Source organism: Halichoerus grypus, chromosome 2 (assembly GCF_964656455.1).
Source record: "Halichoerus grypus chromosome 2, mHalGry1.hap1.1, whole genome shotgun sequence".
NCBI classification, from domain to species: domain Eukaryota; kingdom Metazoa; phylum Chordata; class Mammalia; order Carnivora; family Phocidae; genus Halichoerus; species Halichoerus grypus.
Window position 1 is genome coordinate 78734550 of NC_135713.1, and position 20467 is coordinate 78755016.

The following is a 20467-nucleotide window of genomic DNA, read 5'->3' on the forward strand; positions in this document are numbered from 1 at the left end:
GAGTTCAAAGTGGCTGCCTCTGGGAAGCAGTAAATGGTGGAGGGGGAGGTGGTGGCATTAAGGGACTATTTTAACAAGGAGAAATTATTTGACTCTTTAAATTATGTATACTTTATTTAAAAAAAAGATGTTAAAAAACATCCTGTTGGCTGCTTTGTGAAGAAGTGTCTCTAAAAGAACAAGATTAGAGGAAAGAGGTGAGTAGGGGCTCTTGCTTTGTCCAGAAATGGACTGGTGACATTTCTCATGTAACACAGTTAATTAAACTTCACCAACCCCCTGGAAACAGTTGACTGGTACATTGCTAGTCAATGACATTATGCCTAATTCCTTGGCGCTCCTCCACACACACACACATACACACACCCGAAAGCAATTAAAGAAAAATACATTTGAGTTAGACGAAGCAACTTTTGCTTACTTTCTTCAAAGTAACCCTAAAATCAGGCCTGGATTTTAACCTCTCATCAGACTTTTTTAAAAAGTGAGATAGAACTAAATTCTATACCTGAAACTAATAGTACACTGTATGTTAACTGACTGGAATTTAAATAAAAACTTGAAAAAAAAAGAAAGAAGGAATAATTTAAATATATATGTATATATTTAAATATATATGTATATATATTTGCTTTTTTTGCAGAAAGAAATACAGAAGGGATAAATTATAAACCATTGACAATATTTATAGGTGGGACTGGTAGGAAGCAGGTGGGGGTGTATGGATAGGAGGGAGACTTCTCTGAGTCTACCTACTTATATAATTTTGACTTCTGAGTTGTGTGTATTTTTACATATTCAAAAGAGAAAAATAAATGAAAGGATAAAAAATGAGATAATTGACATATAACATTGTGTAAGGTTAAGGTATACAATGTGTTGACTTGATACATTTATATATCATTATAATGAATAGTACTGCATTATAAAATTCAAAATTGTTAAGAGAACTAGATCTTAATTGTTCTCACACCATACACAAAAATGAAATGATAATTATGTGACGTGAGAGAAGTTAGCTAATGCTATGGTGGTGATCATATTGCAATATACACACGTATGTTATCAGATTTTTTAATCCACATTTACACAGTTCTCTTTGAAGAACAATACTCCAGAGACACAAAGGAAATCTTTTCTAATCAAGAAAACATAGATCAATTTACTTAAGTCTTAACCCCTCAGAGAAAAGCTCTTTGGGGACTTCTTTCTTGATTTCTAACCAGTCTTCAAGTATCACACTTTGCCCACCTCATGGGGGATGGGCAGGTCTGATAGACTCCTCCAGTATTCCAAGTGTGGAAATCATCTTCTAAGATCTGAGTGGCAGAGTGGGGAACACAAGCAAAGGCTAATCTCAGATGATGAGTCAGCAAAACACTCAACCAACAGTTGTTTCAGTCTCTGTGGTTAAAGGAATTTCTGTTCTCTCTGCTTTGATCCTTTTACAAAATCTGGAGAATTTTCCGTTTCTTTGTACATTTATTATTTTGAAGTTCCAAATCCTCCACCCCCTTCTCTACCCCTAAGCACTTAAAACAAAATATTTGATCATTTTTATAGCAGGATGTAGTTAAACATAAAAGAACAAGTGGGTTATTTTCACCTATTTCTAGTGACAATTTAAAGACTATTTTCTACCAATTTTTTCTTGTTACACCCACACTACCTTCCCCCCCTCCCAAGTGTTTCTTTCTTTTTAAAAATGACTCCAGATCTGTAATACAGATGTGCAGTAGAAATATATACCCTTTATCAGTCAAGATAGGTTCATTATGCTGTAGTAACAACTCCCAACCTCAGGGGCTTAAAGCAACAAGGGTTTATATCTTGCCTGTAATGTATTTCCCTCTCATGGCAGCTGAGGGCTCTGCTTCACATCACTTTGTCCTCACCCAGGGACCTAGCATGAGAAAGCAGTCACTGGCTGCTTTGCCAGTTGCCAAAGGACAGGGTAAAGGCAGCACTGCAAAAATGCACAAGTTCTTAATCTTCTACCTGGAAAGGATAGGTCACTCACTGCCATACATGGCTTTGGCCAAAGCAAGTCCTATGACCAAACCTAACTTCAAAGGCTCAGAGAATGATAATGCAAGTGGGGCAGTGACTATCAGTAAACAGTCATACAGTCTATTGTACACACTCAACCAAAGAGTTACAGTACATCTATTCTTACATGGAAATCCCTAGTAATGGAGGCAATTTCTGTCCATTCTAGCCAGATGCCGTTCAGAAAAACATCGCAATCCTGAGATTCAGAGTTTCAAGTCATTGTCTCAACTTCACTCTGTATGTTTGGTTAACAGCTAATGGAGTCACATTTTGGAGATAAATAAAGGTCATCAGCTCATTAAATGAATGTGTTTCAGACCACAGGAAAACGTGTGACATGGTTTCCAAGGTTCTTCACTTATCATGAAGGTCTGAAAATGTCACCCAGGGAAACCAAGAGCCAATGTCAGGCTGCAAGAATCAGTTCCCATCATGATTGTGCAGCAGTAATTATGCAATTGTTTCCCATCCTTCCTCCCTAATGTCATGGATGTCAGGAAACGTGTGGTTCCTTTTTCACACAAATTCTACATGGCTCAGAAAGCTATCTGGGGGCAGATGGGGAAGGATGAAGCTGAAATAGGAGTAGTGAAAAAAATATAAGGTCAGGAATCATGCCCTTTCCAGTATCATGTGGCCAGGCAGGCAATTTAGTCAGTTGCCAATCAAGTGTGGGTTGTATACCCATGGTTTATCCATCCCTATCAGTGAAACTGATATAATAAATATATATTTTGATCTCTGTCCCCAGTTTCTAGCACAAAGCTTCTAAAACCCTTGGAAATTCTTGAATAAGAAGGGTGAAAAATTTCATTCCCACCCCCTGACCTCCAGGGGGACAATCACCAATGGTCAATAATTTAATCAATCATGTCTATGAAATGAAGCCTCAATAAAAACCTAACCAAAGGGGTTTAGAGAGCTTCTGGGTTGGTGAACACATAGAGGTTCTGGGAAGGCATGGAGGCTCCACACTCCTTCTCTCATACATTGCCCTGTGTATCTCTTCCACCTAGCTGTCCCTGAGTTGTATCCTTTTATGATAAACTGATAATCTAAGTAAATAAATTGTTTTCATGAGTCTATGACCTGTTCTTGCAAATTATCAAACCTGAGGCGGGGAGTTACAGGAATCTCTAATTACAGCTGGTCAGTCAGAAGCACAGGTGACAACCTGGACTTGTGATTGACATCTAAGGTTGAGCAAGGGACAGTCTTGTGGGACTGAGCTCTTAAACTGTGGGATCTGTGCTAACTCCAAGTTATTAGTGTCATAAGTGAATCGTGGGACATTTAACTGGTGTCCAGAGAATTGAAAAATTGGTTGGTGTGGGGAAAAAACCCCATATACTTGGTGTCAGAAGTGTTGAAACTAGAGGAGAAGGAGAGGAATTTTTTCTTTTACCATTTTTCTATTCCTGGTCACGTGCGTAGATTAGACTCGTTATTGTTCACCTAGACTATTACAGCAGCTTCCTACTTTCCTTTTACCTCCAATCTGTCCCTTTCCACTCCACCTTCCAGGCAGCAGTGGGAGTTATCTTACAAAAGCCCAGTTCTGACGGTGACAGTCACCATCTTCTTTCAGCAGCTTAAAGCTAACCTACTCTTCAGTCTTTATTGTTCAATCCACCCTCTTAGGTTTAATGAAGTATGCAATTAACAATGATGAAATTTCTCACCTGCAGACATGCCCTTATTTTGAAAGATATAGGCATATCTACTCTTCTAAGATTCTGTGTCTCTCTTACCCAAGTGATCTTTGAAAGACTCATGGTAGCAGTTAGGCCTTCTAATAGAAATGGAAGACAAAAATATCTTTGGCCAATTTTTGATGAACAGTTATATATGCTGCATTTACAAACAAAGGTAGATCACTTAAAAATTACAGCAAAATTTTCAACCATGTCAGGGTGAGGTCAAAGAAAGAGAAAGGAGATGATTATATTAAGTGAAAATCACAGCAAAATGGTGAACTATATTAATGCCCAAACATAAATGTATCTTTAAAAACAACACCTCAGTTTAGACTTGTGTAGCCAATAAATGTCAATTCTAGTTAGGCTTTATTTTAATTCAATTTTGCAATCCAACCCAATTGGCTTGCCTTGGGTTAGGAACAGTTTGTAATAATGAATAGAAAAGAATGGTGTCTTTATTGGTTTAAAAAAAGAGAGAGAGGGAGAGAGAAGACCAGAAAAAGAACTCAGAACAGTGTATTTTTGCTTGTTTGAGTCATACTCTGGATTTTCTCCTCTCTGACCTAATCCCTGTTTCAAAGCTTGCTCCCAAACTCCTCATTTTACTCTCCAGAAACCCCATCTCTTTGATAAATAATTCTACATTCTCAATTTTGTCTTTGCTCTACTTTCTGCTCATAACTAAACCTAAATTCCTTTATAGCCTTTTCTAATAGAATTTGCATATTTCCTAATTTGCCAAGTACCTTAGGTGGGAAGCAGGTCCATGTTCCAGACAAATATTTTCTACCCTCTGCAAACCCTGGACCTGCTGCGCCTCATGTTTAATACCTAGCTTTACCACGCTCTATCCCTCTCATGGCTGCTGTCATTTGCACACCTTCTGTACACTAACCGAGCTTTCTTTCAGACACTGTCCATCATCCTCAAACCTCTTACTTTCTCTAACCCATTAACTCTTATGAGATGACCTTCACCCCTACTCAGGGAAAATAAGCCATCATATTGGAACTACATAACCTCAACTTCCCACCACCAAATCCCTAAACCATCCCTTTCTCCTCCCTCCTATTTCAGTGTGGTGATTATCTCTTACCATCAAAAGCCATCCCTCCATCTAGGCTAGATTCTTCTCTAGATTGTTCTCAGAAATCATGCACAGTAGGGTTAATCCCTCTCCCTCTTTCTGTCTCTCTCACCCTCCCTCTTCTTCTCCACAACTTCTCCTCTTTCCTACAGCATTGAGCTATGTGCTCTCTCTATAAACTCAAACAAACAATTAAAAAAATCCTCCCTAACTCCATAGCCTCCCCATCCATCATCTTATTTCCTTCCTTTCGCTGTTAATTTTTTTATTTGGCTTTATTTCCCCCACCCCCCACCCCCACTATTCATTCTAAATCTGGCTCTTGGGCCCACTGTCCCACTTGACATTGCTGCTCTTGCCAAGGTCATCATTGTCCTCCAGGATACTACATCCTGCCAATACAATGCAATAATCCTTTTTTCCTAAAACCCTGTCTGGGCATCATCTCTTTTACAACTCTCTTCCTATCTCATTTGTTGGCAATTCCCTCTCATGAACCATTGAATGCCGGGGTCTTAAAGGGAGGACTATATCTGAAGTCCTTGCCCTGCTCACTTCACCCTCTCTTCACATCATCCCCTCCTATGGCTTTGTAGTATACACCATTGGTAGTCTGTAGCTCCCCTCACCCACCTGTACCAGTCTGTGGGCCTTTCCCCTGGTTTAGGTCTGCTTTTACTTTCAATGACCCCTGGGACTTTCTTTGGGGCTTTGGAGCTGGTCTTAACACATTTCTGGGATGACTCCTAGAACCTTGGGGGGAAAATGTGGTTCACATTAAATGAGGTGGAGATGTCAGAACAATGTCCACAGAGTTCTGAGGAAATGATCTCAGGGCCCAGAGATGTGGGCATGCTACAATGGTTCTGTTATAGAATACCAGAGAATCCGTCCAATGATGGAGGAGAGAAAAACGCAGACCTGGCTGTTGGTGGATCAGCTTGGTATGTTGGTACAAACTAAAAATCGATTGCTGCTTGTCTCGCACATACTATATAACCCAGACATTGTTGTCCTGATAGAGAATGGAAGAGCCCCTTGAAGGAACTTCTAAGGTGCCAGCTTGGAGATGATACACTATGAGGTTGGGGTGTTGGTTCCTGAGGTAGCATATACTTTATGCCAATGCTCATTATGTGTTGTCCTGTCTCTGATGGGTAGAATATATGAATCTGGAAACCAAGGAGTGCAATTAGAAAGAATTCAGTCATCTCCTTCCCAGGGACCCACTGGTCACTTGGGAAATTTGTGGTTCTGGAAAACCAAACCAAAGCATGCTTTAATTAACATCTCTATGGTGACCCACATCGGACCTATAACTTTCTTATGAGCTCCAAATCTGAATATATAACCACCTATCTGATTTTTAAGTTAGATACCTCACAGGCATCTGAAACCTCATAGGTCCAAAACTGCACTTCCCAGCTCTCCCGTCCTATAGTGTAGCACTGTAAGTGAGGAGTACTGCCATCAACTCAGGAACCCCAGCCTGAAATCTGGAGTCATCTTTTAACTCAGTTTTTTATCCACCAGATCAAATCAACTAGCACATTTTTTTTTTCAATTCTATCTTCTAAATATCACTCCTGTTCTCCAAGAGGAAGAATATTAGCACTTCTCTCCCATCCTACTGATACCATCCAAGTTCAAACTTTGTCATTTCTCAGTGAGACCACTGCAACACCCTACATGGCAGCAGCCTCCAAAATCATCCCCGATGATCCTCACTTTCTGGTATTCACACCATTACATAATCCTTTCTCTTTTCACTTCTAATAAAAATAGAATACATAGGACAATGATGGGAGGTCCCTTCTGAAATGGTTACAAAGGACTCTGTCTTTCATCTTGCTCTCCATCTCTCACTCTTTCCTTTGCTCTGAAGGAATCCAGCTGCCATGTTGTGAGCTGCCCTATGGAGAGATCCAAAAGACAAGGAACTGATGGAAGCCACCAGCAAGGAACTGAAATCATCAGTCCAGTAGTCCATGAGGAAATGAAGCCTACCAACAGCCACGTGAGTGACCATGGGTGTGTCAACTCCCACAATTGAGCTTCAGATGTGACAGCAGCCCTGGCTGACACCTTGAGAGCTGCCTTGTGACGCCTTGAGCCAGGGGCACCCAAATAAGCTGGGCATGGACTCCTGACCTACACGAACTATGAGACAGTAAGTGTTTGTTGGAAGCTAAGTCTTGGAGAAATTTGTGATGCAGTAATAGATTCTGCATACAGCCTCCCAACTGGTCTCCACTTGTGCATTCCTTACCTCTTCCAATCAATCTTTTCACAGAAGCCAAAGTTTTATTTTAAAAGTAAAAATATAATTGTGTCAGGCTAACCCATTCCCCAACCCCCTCCCATCCAGAACCCTCGGTTTGTTTCTCAGAGTCCATAGTCTCTCATGGTATTAAAGAGGGCACGTACTGCATGGAGCACTGGGTGTTATACACAAACAATGAATCATGGAACACTACATCAAAAACTAATGATATAATGTATGGTGATTAACATAATAAAAATATATATATATAATTGTGTCATTTTCCTATTTAAACCCTTAACTTGCATCCTATTGCTGTTGGAATTAAGCCCAAATCCTTACCCTGGCCTTTGAAGCCCCCATAATCTGGCCCCCACCTGCTTTTTTGGGCTCATATCACATTTTTATTCCCCTCACTCACCCTGATCCAACCCCACAGACCTTTGTCTAAGGTTTGTTTGTTTTTTGTTTTTTTTGTTTTTTTGGTTGGTTGTTTTTAGTGCACCACATTCCTTCCTACCTCACATACACTGTTCCCTCTGCCTGGACTGTGCATCCCCTTATGCATGCTCTGCTCATTGCTATCCTCTTAGATCTTCCCCAGATGCGACCTTCCTCAGTAGGCTTCACTGATTCCATCCCAGACTAAGTTGAGCCCCCTGCTACGTATTCTCCTTACCTATCACACCAACATGACAAGGGACATTTGTCACTGTTCTGTCAGACTATCTCACCAAACTGTAAACTCCCTGAGGGCAGAGAAGATAACTCTCTTGTTCAGATCTTTAATCCCAGTGTTAGCACAGTGTCTGGCATGTGATAAGAACTTTGTAAATAGTTCCTGAAGAAAAGGAATAAATGATAAAAATACACTAAAGAAATAGGTAAAAGCGATTAAGAAGTACAACCTTCTAGTTACAAGATAAATAAGCCACAGAAATGAAAAGTAGAGAATAGGGAATCTAGTCAATAAGTATATAATGGTGATAGATGGTAATAATGTTTAGTGACAGACGGTGACTACACTTAACATGGTGAGCAATGAGTAATATATAGAATGGTTGAATCATTATATTGCACACCTGAAACTAATATAACACTGTATGTTAATTATACATCAATTAACAGAAATATCACACTCATGGCAAAAAAAAAAAACCTTATTATTTGTTTGGTATGTGTTCCTTATAAAAAGTAATTCTATGTTGGGGCGCCTGGGTGGCTCAGTCGTTAAGTGTCTGCCTTCAGCTCAGGTCATGATCCCAGGTCCTGGGATCGAGCCCCGCATCGGGCTCCCAGCTCCACGGGAAGCCTGCTTCTCCCTTTCCCACTCCCCCTGCTTGTGTTCCCTCTCTTGCTGTGTCTCTCTCTGTCAAATAAATAAATAAAATCTTTAAAAAAAAAAAAAAAAAAAAGTAATTCTATGTTAAAACATCTTATCAAAACAATATGGAGTTTCCTCAAAAAGTTGAAAATAGAGCTACCCTATGACCGAGCAATTGCACTACTGGGTATTTACCCCAAAGATACAAATGTAGTGATCCGAAAGGGCATGTGCACCCCAATATTTATAGCAGCAATGTCCACAATAGCCAAACTATGGAAAGAGCCTAGATGTCCATCAACATATGAATGGATAAAGAAGATGTGGTATATATTTACAATGGAATATTATGCAGCCATCAAAAGGAATGAGATCTTGCCATTTGCAACGACATGGATGGAACTAGAGGGTATTATGCTAAGTGAAATAAGTCAATCAGAGAAAGATAAGTATCATATGATCTCAATGATATGAAGAATTTGAGAAACAAGACAGAGGATCATAGGGGAAGGGAAGAAAAAATGAAACAAGATGAAACCAGAGAGGGAGAAAAACCATAAGAGACTCTTAATCTCAGGAAACAAACTGAGGGTTGCTGGAGTGGTGGGGGTGGGAGGGATGGGGTGGCTGATGGTAGACACTGGGGAGGGTATCTACTATGGTAAGCGCTGTGAATTGTGTAAGACTGATGAATCACAGACCTGTAGCCCTGAAACAAATAATACATTACATGTTAATAAAAAAAATTTAAAAAACATCTTGTCTCAAACTGTTATTTAAAAGGTAGAGAGTTACGAATGGCAAGTGAAAGGTTGGATCAAAGAAACAGCAATATCATGGAACCCAATGCTAAGTCAGAAGCCCTATTAAATAAACCCAGAATCAACATATAACCTCACTGGCCCCAGGGCCGCTTTTCCTGGAAAATTGGCATCAATAAATTAGTACAGCTCAGGAATAAATGAATACTTATTAAGCAAGCATAGATTAAGGACTCTTTGGGTTAAGAACCTCTTTGGGGGAGAGGAAAATTTATGTCCATCAGTAATTCATTGAAGTTTGCTGAAACCATAGGGACCACTGGGGCTGGGAAGATTCACTGTTAGGTATCATTGCCATGGCTATAGCAAATTGATTGCATCTACAAGAGACGTGTCAACATTCTCCACTGGAAAAGAAAGCGATATGCAAAATACAAATTGAGTTTCATTTCCCTATCCACCCTCATACACATAAACACATCAAGCCTACTGTAGAGCCACAAAACTGAACAGGAAAGGCAAGGCGTCGACAGAATCATCTGTGTTGAAATGCTGACCCCTTGTGTCTATAAGACATTAAATCCTGTGATTCTGTGCTTAAACACTCGATCCGGTTTTTTAGCTTTGTTTGTATAATAACAAAGAAACCAAGACAAACAAATTTCAAATATAATTCAGCCTGGGAAATCCCGCTTGGCAGAGAAAACATACGCCGGCTGCCCTCCAGTCACGTCAGCCTCTCTGTTGTCCGCAGAGAGGTAACACTAGGTACTAGTCACTCATTCCCTTTCTCCCAGGAAGGATACAGTCATCAGGAGCAAAGTAATCTAGCATGTCCCCACAAAACTAAACCAAAATAAATGAGGACATAAAGGAAAAGTAGAATATGAGGCGTTTCTCAGTAAGTCACAGTCCAGTTGTTAGAATATTTACCCTGCCCGCTGTTTTCCACTCGTTCAAATCCGAATTATTTTTGTGACATATGGGCCACTGCTTGCTTTCATGGGTAATACACGATTTACTTCTCACACTGTTTGATTGATACCTTATTTAGCCTTGGAGGAGTGAGGAGATTAATACTAAAAAAATAAATAACTACCCGTTCCTGAGAAAACAATTCATCCTGGGAAAAATGTTCAAACGTTTCATTTGCTTATCCAGTCATCAAAACAGTTAAGTACTGACTATATGCAGGCTCTACAAGAATATCCCTTATTCCTTCCTCATCCCAGCACCCGCTGCCCTCCTGTGTAACTGCCTCCCATCAGGAACCGTTGGTGTAAATCCTTCTCATTAGAACTGGTGGTACTGTTCTTTAATATTGCCCCTTGCCCCATCTCCCAATCCCCCTAAAATGTGGGTCTGCCTTAAAGTTATCCCCCTGACCACGCTGGGCTATTTGTTCCATCAAGGCCACAAAGGTAAATGTAAAATCATAGGTGAGTAGGAGTTTTAGCCCAAGGCTTTTTAGCACGGATGTATTGAGCATTGGTTTATCTAGGTGCTCAGATGAATGTTTGATCATACCTAAAGCAACATCATTTGTACATCACACTACTGTTTTCTGAACCACTAAGAAAAAGATAATGCTGATTAAACTACTGCAATGCCTAAAATGATAGTCCTGTGGCTTTGAAATTTATTTTGTATATTCACAGAGATTTAGGAATTTCTTCTGCTTTCAACTGACTGCTTAACAAGTTATATTTCATGTGTATCTCAGTAACAAGATGAAACTTGGCTTCATCTACTTAGGGGCAGCTTCCTCATGTAGATGCTATAAAGCATGCAATTGTTGCTTTAAAAGGAAATGTGGAAAAGAAAAAAAAGCCTCTTAAGTATTAACACCATAATTTTGAAACTAAGGATATTTTAACTTCCTCCTCTCCAAAAATGAAGAAAGGAACTTATTTCAGAATACAAGCCAGAACTTTAAACCGAAAACATATAGCTTCATTTAAAAAAAAGGAGTAAGTTGTCCTTATTTCTCATTTTTCCATGGACAGTTAAAGAATTTATTTTGGCCAGGTGCCAGTACTGTGAGGGTCATTTGGAAAATTGCAATCTAGAGCTGAGGTCTTCATGGTTTTTTGCTCATGCATCCCCTAATGGAATTTTTAAAATCTATACATGCTGTATTTTTAAGGTGAGATTAATGTTTTTCGCCATCACACATTTACGTAACTATAAACTATGTATGGGTGTATTGTAAATGTTGCTATTTAAAAATAAAACTTTTATCATAGCTTGTTTTAAAAATACGGAATTGCAATCATTCTAGGGAGAAAATATTTGCTTCAATACCAAATGTAAGCCCCATTGCCCTACTCCCACGCCTTCCTTCATCCACAATTACTTTTTGTTTCAATGCTTAAGCACAATATTATAATTTTGAAGATATTTTAGATGACACTGAAGTCCATTTGTGCAGTACCAAAAACGCACCTCACTCATGCAGCAACAATAACTTGAATCACCAGGACCAGGTTCCTGCGCACTCGGAACATGACTAACAATGACCATGGAACGTATGCCAGTTGCAGCAATATGAAATTCCTTTGAATTGAGGAAATGTGGTTGGGTGACTTCAGTGAGAGGGAGACGCGTGGGTAGTATGAGCAAAGAGCTGATCTCTGCTTACTTAAGAGTGAATTCAACTCTTATTTATGAGGCCCACTGACTTTCCGTTTTAGAATGAGGATCCGGCCCTTAAAGAGTCTCTCCACAAATACACACACACAAAAAAAGAGTCTCTCCACATACCTCAGATATGGGCCTGCTTAAAAGGAGGCAGGCAGGAGACGCCAGGCAGCGACAGGTCTCAGGACAGTGGTTCTCCCAGTGTGATTTCCAGACCAGCAGCCCCAGCCTCTTCTGGACACTTGTTTGAAACGTAGATTCTCAGCCCCAACCCAGGCCTGTTGAATTTGGGGTGGGGTCCAGCACTTGGTGTTTCAATAAGCCTTCCAGGTGATTTCCATGCAAGCTAAAGTCTGAGAACCACTGCCTCTGGGAAACTCCAAACTGATGATAGAAAGGAAGATTAAGGCATTCTCTGTATTTCCTTTTTGCCCATTTGTTTATAAAGTCATTTAAATACCCAGTCTCTTCTCAGGTGTCCTCAGAAGAAATAGGGAGGGAAGGGGTGCCTGGGTGGCTCAGTCGTTAAGTGTCTGCCTTCGGCTCAGGTCATGATCCCAGGGTCCTGGGATCGAGCCCCGCATCGGGCTCCCTGCCCAGTGGGAAGCCTGCTTCTCCCTCTCCCACTCCTCCTGCTTGTGTTCCCTCTCTCGCTGTGTCTCTTTCTGTCAAATAAATAAATAAAAAATCTTAAAAAAAAAAAAAGAAAGAGGGAAGCCTGTGTTCATGCTTGAGGCAGAATGTCCCGGAGGGCTCCCCTGAGGCATGGGGGTGGGGGGCAGCAGCAGCAGTCCGTGAGAATGCCCAAGAGGAAGAAGAATCTGGGAGAAAAAGAGCCCTGGATCCAACTTGGCTTCACTTGGAGAGTCATACATTATCACTCCCGGTTATTAAACTTAGGAGATGTGAGGTGGTTTTCCTGAGGCACCTGTTGCCTCTTTTCTAAGGCGAAGGTAATGTGGAGTTGGGGGAAGGTTTTAGTCTCACTAAATCATATTGTGAGAAAGTTCTTCTGCTTTTCAATTTCCCTACGCTCCTCTGTATGTCTAGAAAAAGTCTCCATTTGGTGTCTTCAACACATCTTTAACACTTTACCAAAAAAGAAGGAGAGAGAGAGAGAGAAAAAAAATGAAAACAAAAGAGAGAAAGCCTGAAGCTCAGGGCCTTGGCAAGCTCCAGCTTTTACTAGAATTCAATAATGCTTTCCTGTTTTCACCATTAATTCTTTTTGTGGTTATCACCTCTTGTGGCAGGGATACTGGTTTCCCATCTGAAGTCATCATCTAAAAGTTTCATTTAAAGAAAGTTTATTTCAGTGAAAGGTGCTCCATTAAAAAAAAATTAAGAAAATTATAGTAGAGATGGTTTGAGGATATAGTGTGTAAAAAGGAACCACTATATTAAGGACGGCTGTGGGTTGTTAACTCTGGCACTTAAACTAATGAGACTTCAGATTCAGCTCCTCTCTTCAAAGAGATGATTGCTGTTCCTAATTGAGCCTTCAGGTTGGCTTTCAGTAAACCACAGACATACTACCTTGTGCCCTACTCAATCGGTTTTAACAGTTGATTTAAAACGACAACAACAAAACAAGAAAAATAGAGATAGAGAATATCAAACAATAGGAAACTGTGACCAAGATTTTAGGACACCATTTTTAAGATAAAAACTTGAATTAAGTTTATGGTAAACTACTCTTTCTAATGACGAGGACAAGTAAAAAGACACAACTCTCTCCATTACTAGTAGCAATTAAAATGCAAATAATTCCCACTGAGAATCATGATTATTTACATGCTGTGCACAAATTATCCTTCTGTATATAATCTTGTAAGTATTTGAGCTGAAAATACTGCTTTATTAATCCTACAGTCAGGATTTCTCTAGTGCACTATTTCTGGTTTTGTTTTGTTTTTTCATCTTTTAAATAGATTTTATTTGTTTATTTGAGGGGGGAGTACACCCACAAGTGCGTTGAGTCGGGGGAGGGGCAGAGGGAGAGGGAGAATGAGGAGGAAAGAATCTCAAACAGATGCCCTGCTGAGAACAGAGCAGACAGGGGGCTCGATCTCACGACCCTGAGATCACAACTTGAGTGGAAACCAAGAGTCCAATGTTTGACTGACTGAGCCACCCAGGCGCCCCTTGTTTTTCATTTAAATGCATCTTAAATATACTCATTGATACTTCCCTTGGCATATGTGACGATGGTAGCTTTTGGGTACAAATTACCGACTACTCAGTTAAGTTCCATTTTCATTCTGCATAAGGTTCAGCATCTACAGTTACAGCTATGATGTAAGTTAATTTCTTTCTTTTTTTTTTTTTTTAAAGATTTTATTCATTTATTTTGACAGAGAGAGAGAGAGACAGGGAGAGAGGGAACACAAGCAGGGGGAGTGGGAGAGGGAGAAGCAGGCTTCCCGCTGAGGAGAGCCCAACGTGGGACTCGATCCCAGGACCCTGGGATCATGACCTGAGCCGAAGGCAGACACTTAACGACTGAGCCACCCAGGCGCCCCAGCTAATACCTAATTAAACGATCGTCATAGCAGATATTTCACAGAGTTTGAAGCAAGTCTTACATGCTTACTGGTTTGGAGATGTGACAGTTCTCATAAAGCCAGGTAAGTAATAATAGAAGGGGGTAGTAACATCCTCCTTGGAAGGGTGATGCTTCAGTGAGGGCAGAGGTTATGCCACTAGGGCTCTCCGGGCAACCAGAGAGGCTTTGACTGGATTCGTCTCTTCAGCTCTTTCTCCTACTGGGATCCAATAACCACCCAAGTAAATAAACACACCATGAATGTTACTGGATTTCAGAGCCTATTACGAGCCAACAAGCTGATTCAATCCTTACTAACAATCCACGCTTCCAGAGATTCAGAGCCAGGATCATTGAGTTACTAACTCATTAAAAATTAACAGAAATAAAAATTGAACCAGACTAGTGCAACCTCAGGACAACGATGAAAAACGTGTTCACCACCAGAGGGGGTGGAGGGCAGGAGCCCCCTGCTTTTAGCGTTAAGCTCCTTCTACAAAAAAGCCCTGAGCTGAAATGGAACTGTTTGCCAGAGGCTCCTAGAGATAAAGGCGGGCTCCTGCAGAAAACGTTCCACATTCTGGGAAGTAAAGAGCACAGATTAGATAATATTGTGTCCTCATTTAATTGTTGCCATTATGTGTTGCAAAATGCAACCCTGAGGCAAATAGCAAAGACTACCTTGCCTGAATTTCCTTCTTTCTCTTCACACTGCTTACAAGGCGCGATTATTGCTAATTGAAACAAAGTCTTGTCCAGTCATCTTTTAGTTCCATAACTGATGGCCATAAAGTCTTTCTGTGATGCTTTCCCAGTTAAAGGCCATGAGTTTGGGCAACACTGTTAGTGGTTGGGGGTTGAAGATCCCACCGCACAGAACCAGAAGTGTTTTGTCCCTTTCTACCTATGGCCTCCTTACCTGTCTTCATCAGGAACCTGGGGAGACTTCCCAGAGGGTCACCTGCTCACTGCACCTGCAAGTCAATCACAGGACCCACCTCAGCTCTCCTCCAAAGACAGAGTAGTGTGACTGCACCTGCACCGTTTACCAAGTGCAGCTGTATAATTTGTCTATGTGCCTGTGACTTCTGGTTCTATTTCAAGTGCTCTCATTACTTAAACTCTGGGGCTTTGCCCAAATATGGCTATGTTTCTTGAAATCTGGATTTCTCTCTACTTTGGGATTTTCCCCAGGTCACTGTGTGATTTTATCTTGTCATTCCACTCTTCCCTTTCCCATCTGTAGTATGCAATGTTACGACCAATAATTAGGAGCCATAAAATACTTCATGTGGACTAGCTGGTATCCTTCACAAAACCCCAGTGAGGAAGGTTTTGTTATACTGTTTTTACATTTTGGTTCCATTTTATAGATACAGACACCAAGGCACCAAGATGTTTGAAGGATTTCCCTAGGATAATGTGTTACCATATTCACTTGGCACTCTGTGTTCAAAAGCTTCTGATTGTGCTCTTCTCATATATACTATTCCATCCAAGATGTATAGCTAAAAGTACTTAGCAGTGGCATCTGGCAGTAGTCAAAAACTTTAATAACCACCATGAAAGCCAGAGACCTGGCCCTCATTGTTTTGGCAAGAATTGGGAAAGATGTTTTGTAATTCTTGCACAAGTCATAGTTTTCATTTCCAAGTTAAGTGCATATTCCGTTGCTGCTTATGACATTTAGTAGAGTGTCCATGGGCAAGTGCATGGCCAGGCAGCCCGAGCAGCCTGCACTGCCACACACACACAAAAGGAAACCTCTGAAAGAACCAGAACAGCCCATGGATGAAGACAGAAACAAAGAACTGGCCTTGCCGAAGTCCAAAGGTCTGGGCGAGGATACCAGGAGCCAAATCTCTAGGGCACAAACAACCAGGCAGAAGGTCTCCCAGGAACAGGATGTTCTGTTGCATTTCCAATTACCCTGGCCTCTGAGCAGGGCATCTGCTGCTCGTAATGCACCCTCCTCCCCAGGGCTCACCTCTAGGAAGAGCAACATATACCTCAGAAAGAGAAGCGAGACAATCCACCAAATCACATTTCTACATATTGAGAATTCAGTCTCTTTTGACTGAATCTCAGAGCAGTTTTCTTTGAGGGAGAAGTGATACGAACAACTTTGTCCCTTCCAGACTCAGTGTTCAATACTTTTCATTATCTAAGTATACTGTTAAGTCTCGTGAGTTACTTACATTGTGACCACACACAGTGGAATTTAAAGTTCTATTAATATATAGTATACCAAGATTATAAAGGAAAGGGGAAAGGGGATAAAGAATAATAAGTGAAGCAAACCCTAGAGAGGGCAAAGTAGCATGAGGTGGCATATGGCATTAAGTCAAAAATCAGAGAATCCCGTAGCAGTAAGCAAAGAGTCTTACCTTACCAATATTTGAAACCAAAATTTGAAATGCATTTGAGATATGAGAGCAGGATAAAACCAGGTCCTTGTTTTTTATTGATATTTATTTATTTATTTATTTTTTTTTTTACTTTTTTGATATTTTCAGCCTAACACTTGAAAGATGATACTGAGAATTTCTTTTTTTTTTTAAAGATTTATTTATTTATTTTGGGGGGTTGGGTAAAGGGAGAGGCAGAGAGAGAGAATCTTCAAGCAGACACCCTGCTGAGTACAGAGTCCAACTTGGGGCTCGATCCCTAAGGACCCTGAGATCATGACCTGAGCTGAAATCAAGAGTTGGTCACTCAATCGAATGAACTACCCAGATGCCCTGATGAGAATTTCTTAATGATTGTGGTCTAACACCTGTTGGGCCACAATTCGCAGGAATAAAAATATGGACACTGTTAGTAAAGTCTGTTCACTTCCTTCATTCCTCATTTTAAGACTGTGCCTCCAGCAAGGAATTATGAGAAGACTAGGCTGAGACCAACCCCCCCACACACATTTTTAAAGGGTTCCTTAGCTATGAAATCATAAGAAATAATGAGATGCCCTTCAACAGATGAATGGATAAAGAAGATATGGTCCATATATACAATGGAATATTACTTAGCCATCAGAAAGGATGCATACCCACCATTTGCATCAACATGGGTGGAACTGGAGAGGATTATGCTAAGTGAAGTAAGTCAAGCAGAAAAAGACAATTATCATATGGTTTCACTCACATGTGGGACATAAGGAATAGTGCAGAGGACCACAGGGAAGGGAGGGAAATCTGAAGGGGGCGATATCAGAGAGGGAGACAAACCATGAGAGACTCTGGACTCCGGGAAACAAACTGAGGGTTTCAGAGGGGAGAGGATAACAGGGTGGTGGGTATTGAGGAGGGCACGTGTTGTGATGAGCACTGGGTGTTATATGTAACTAATGAATCATTGAACACTACATCAGAAACTAATGACTTATTATACAGTGGCTAACTGAACATAATAAAAAAATAAATAAAGTGATTTTAATCCTTAAAAAAAAAAGAAAGAATTTCAGGTAATAATGTCTTGTCTGTGTTCAAAATGTTTGGGATAGTCTCTTAGGTACATCCCTCTGATAATGCCCACAGGACTTTGTAAAGTTATGGACAGTAACCTGATGAAGAGAGAGGTAAAGTGATTGGCTTGATGTCAGAAATCAGGTCCAAGACACTTAGATCTGTAACTGAAAAAGATTCTGTCTATTCAGGTTGCTGGTCTCCTAACACAGCAGGACAGCTCTGAACTTGGCAGTATCTTTCATCTAAGGAGATGGATGCCAAAGAAGGCATTAACATTCCACTGCATGGAAGCAGCACTATAAGCGTAGGATACAGATGTGGTTCCCCGCATGACAGGAGATTTGCCTGATGTCCCCAGATTCCTCCAAGTACAGATGGAGTCACAGGAATGTAGACCTCTTGTCTCCCAACTAGTGTGTTTCAGGCTTTGTGGCATCTTCCTCCCAGTGTTACTATGAACATAAACCATGTCCTAATTTCCTAATTATTCTTCCCCTTCTCTAACGTACTAAGAAATTCTAAGGAACCAACTGCCATTGTAAGATAATAAATATAATTTTACTTATCATCAATCATTATTATATAGATATATAGAGATCATAGTTGGCTGTTATCATTAAATGAAAGACTCTTTTTCTTCTCTTTGTTGAAAATAAGGGAAGGGAAATCAAGATAAAGGGGGTTTATACCAGAGCGTTATGGAAAATTAAAGTGTATCTGTGTGTGTGTGTGTGTGTGTGTGTGTGTGTGTGTGTGTGTATGATTCATTTCTGCTTTTATACTGGAATAGACTCTTAGAAACCCCAGAGTAAGTTTTACTTTTAGCTCAGTTTCATTTTCAGGTTTTCATGGTATCAGTGTTAATTTCTTCCATTTAAATTGAAACCCCAAATGTTTTCCAAATTTCTTTTCAAATACTTTTCATTTAACTTTCTAAAGATCAAATGTAAACGTAGAACTTCCGCAAAACAGCTCTGAGCCTAGTGCCTTGCATAGACTTAGTGTATGGTTAATACTTCCTGATACTTCTGTTCCAATATATTCCTAAAATATACTTTCTGATAATTCAGTTTTGTGGATGGGATCTTGCACAGCTTGATTAACAGATGAGAGATCTAAGTTTGCACATGTTAATGGGAGAAGCAGGACTAGAACTTGAGTCCCTTAACTCCAAATCAAGTGCTCTTTAAGGGGCATCGTGTATTTTCTCCCCAAACACTATTATTGAAGTTGACTGAAAATGTGTGAATCAGAATTAGTCATCTGGAAAAGCACATTTTTGACAAATGGCAGTAATAGTAAAGGTCTTATCATAAAATTTGCTTTACATGAGAAACTGCAGAATGGCTTTCATATTTTGGATTTGTTATGTTCCTTCCCTGGAAGCCACCTCTAGAGGGCAGTGCACTCTTCATAACAGATAGATTCTCTGGGGTTTAGAAGAACTCCCGGGAGTGAAAACCTAAAATGTTTGACATACTTATTAAGAGCTTTAAATCAAAGAGGGCACACAAATATCTCAGGTCCGGTACCCTTTTTGGCCTTGTAGGAGAGAAAGACATTGAAATAGGTATGTAGCTTTGGCCTTTTCTCTTCTTTCCTCCTTCCCCAAGTTCAAAGGCTCTAATATTTAATATAAAATAAACTTGAAGCTTCCTTTGTAAGACCAACCTAACACTCTGAAGTAAAACATTTAATTTTAAAAGCAGAAGCAAAAAAAAAAAAAAAGAGGGAGAACGGGATGTGTGCAGAGAACTACTGCTAGTTGAGTATTGCTGGAGTCTGAATGGTAGGAGCCAAGGCCTGAGAAGTAGGCAAGAGAAGGCCACAGAGGGCCGTGCATGCCAGGAAAGGAAGTTGTACTTCCTCATATAGAATCCAGAAAGCCATGGCATGGCTTATCCGGGAGGGACAGGGTCAGATTCGTGTTTTAAATGGATCATTTGGGTAGCTCTGGAAAGAGCAGAATGGAGGGGAACAAGGCTAGAAACCAGGAGACCAGTTAGGAGGCTACGGTATTGTCCACGCAAGAGAAAGTACATTTGACATAGGATAGCAGTGTTAATAAGGTGGCATGTAGAGGATGGATGTGAGAAACCCAAAGGGGAAGAAACCATGAGCTTGTAATGCTTAGTTGGATGAAAAGGGTGAGGAAGAGAGAAGTCAAGGCTCACATTTTTAAAAAAAATACTTACTTGAGAGAGCACGCACACAAGCAGGGAGCGGGTTGCAGAGGGACTAGCAGATTCCTTGCTGAATGGGGAGCCTGACATGAGGCTTGACCCCAGGACCCTGAGATCATGACCTGAGCCGAAGTCAGATGCTTAACTGACTGAGTCACCCAGGCACCCCAAGGCTCACATTTTAAAGGGGGTAAAGAGAGGTGAAACAGTAAATAAAGACTGAGGTTAGAGGGAAGTGCTACTTAGTTTTTGTGAGATGAAATCTGAAATATCTAAGGAGTACCCAAGTGAAGGTGCCTGAAAGGTAATGGAGTTGGTGAGTCTGAAGCTTCGGGGAAGAAATCTGAGTTGGAGATTAAATTAGAGAGTCATTAGCATACAGGTGGTAGTTGGACTCCTGAATACAGGTGGTAGTGGATAAATTCACCCAACAAGAGAGTCAATAGTG

The 20467-nt window shown here is 40.5% G+C and overlaps 1 long non-coding RNA gene across 1 annotated transcript in view; it reads right to left on the minus strand.

Annotated features, from left to right (window-relative positions):
* Positions 1-12587, minus strand: part of LOC144381109 (uncharacterized) — a 36616-nt gene extending 24029 nt beyond the window's left edge. Inside the window, exon 1 of the long non-coding RNA XR_013445685.1 lies at positions 11951-12587. This is a non-coding gene — a long non-coding RNA (uncharacterized LOC144381109). The remainder of the gene's footprint in view (positions 1-11950) is intronic.
* Between the last annotated feature and the right edge of the window lie 7880 nt (positions 12588-20467).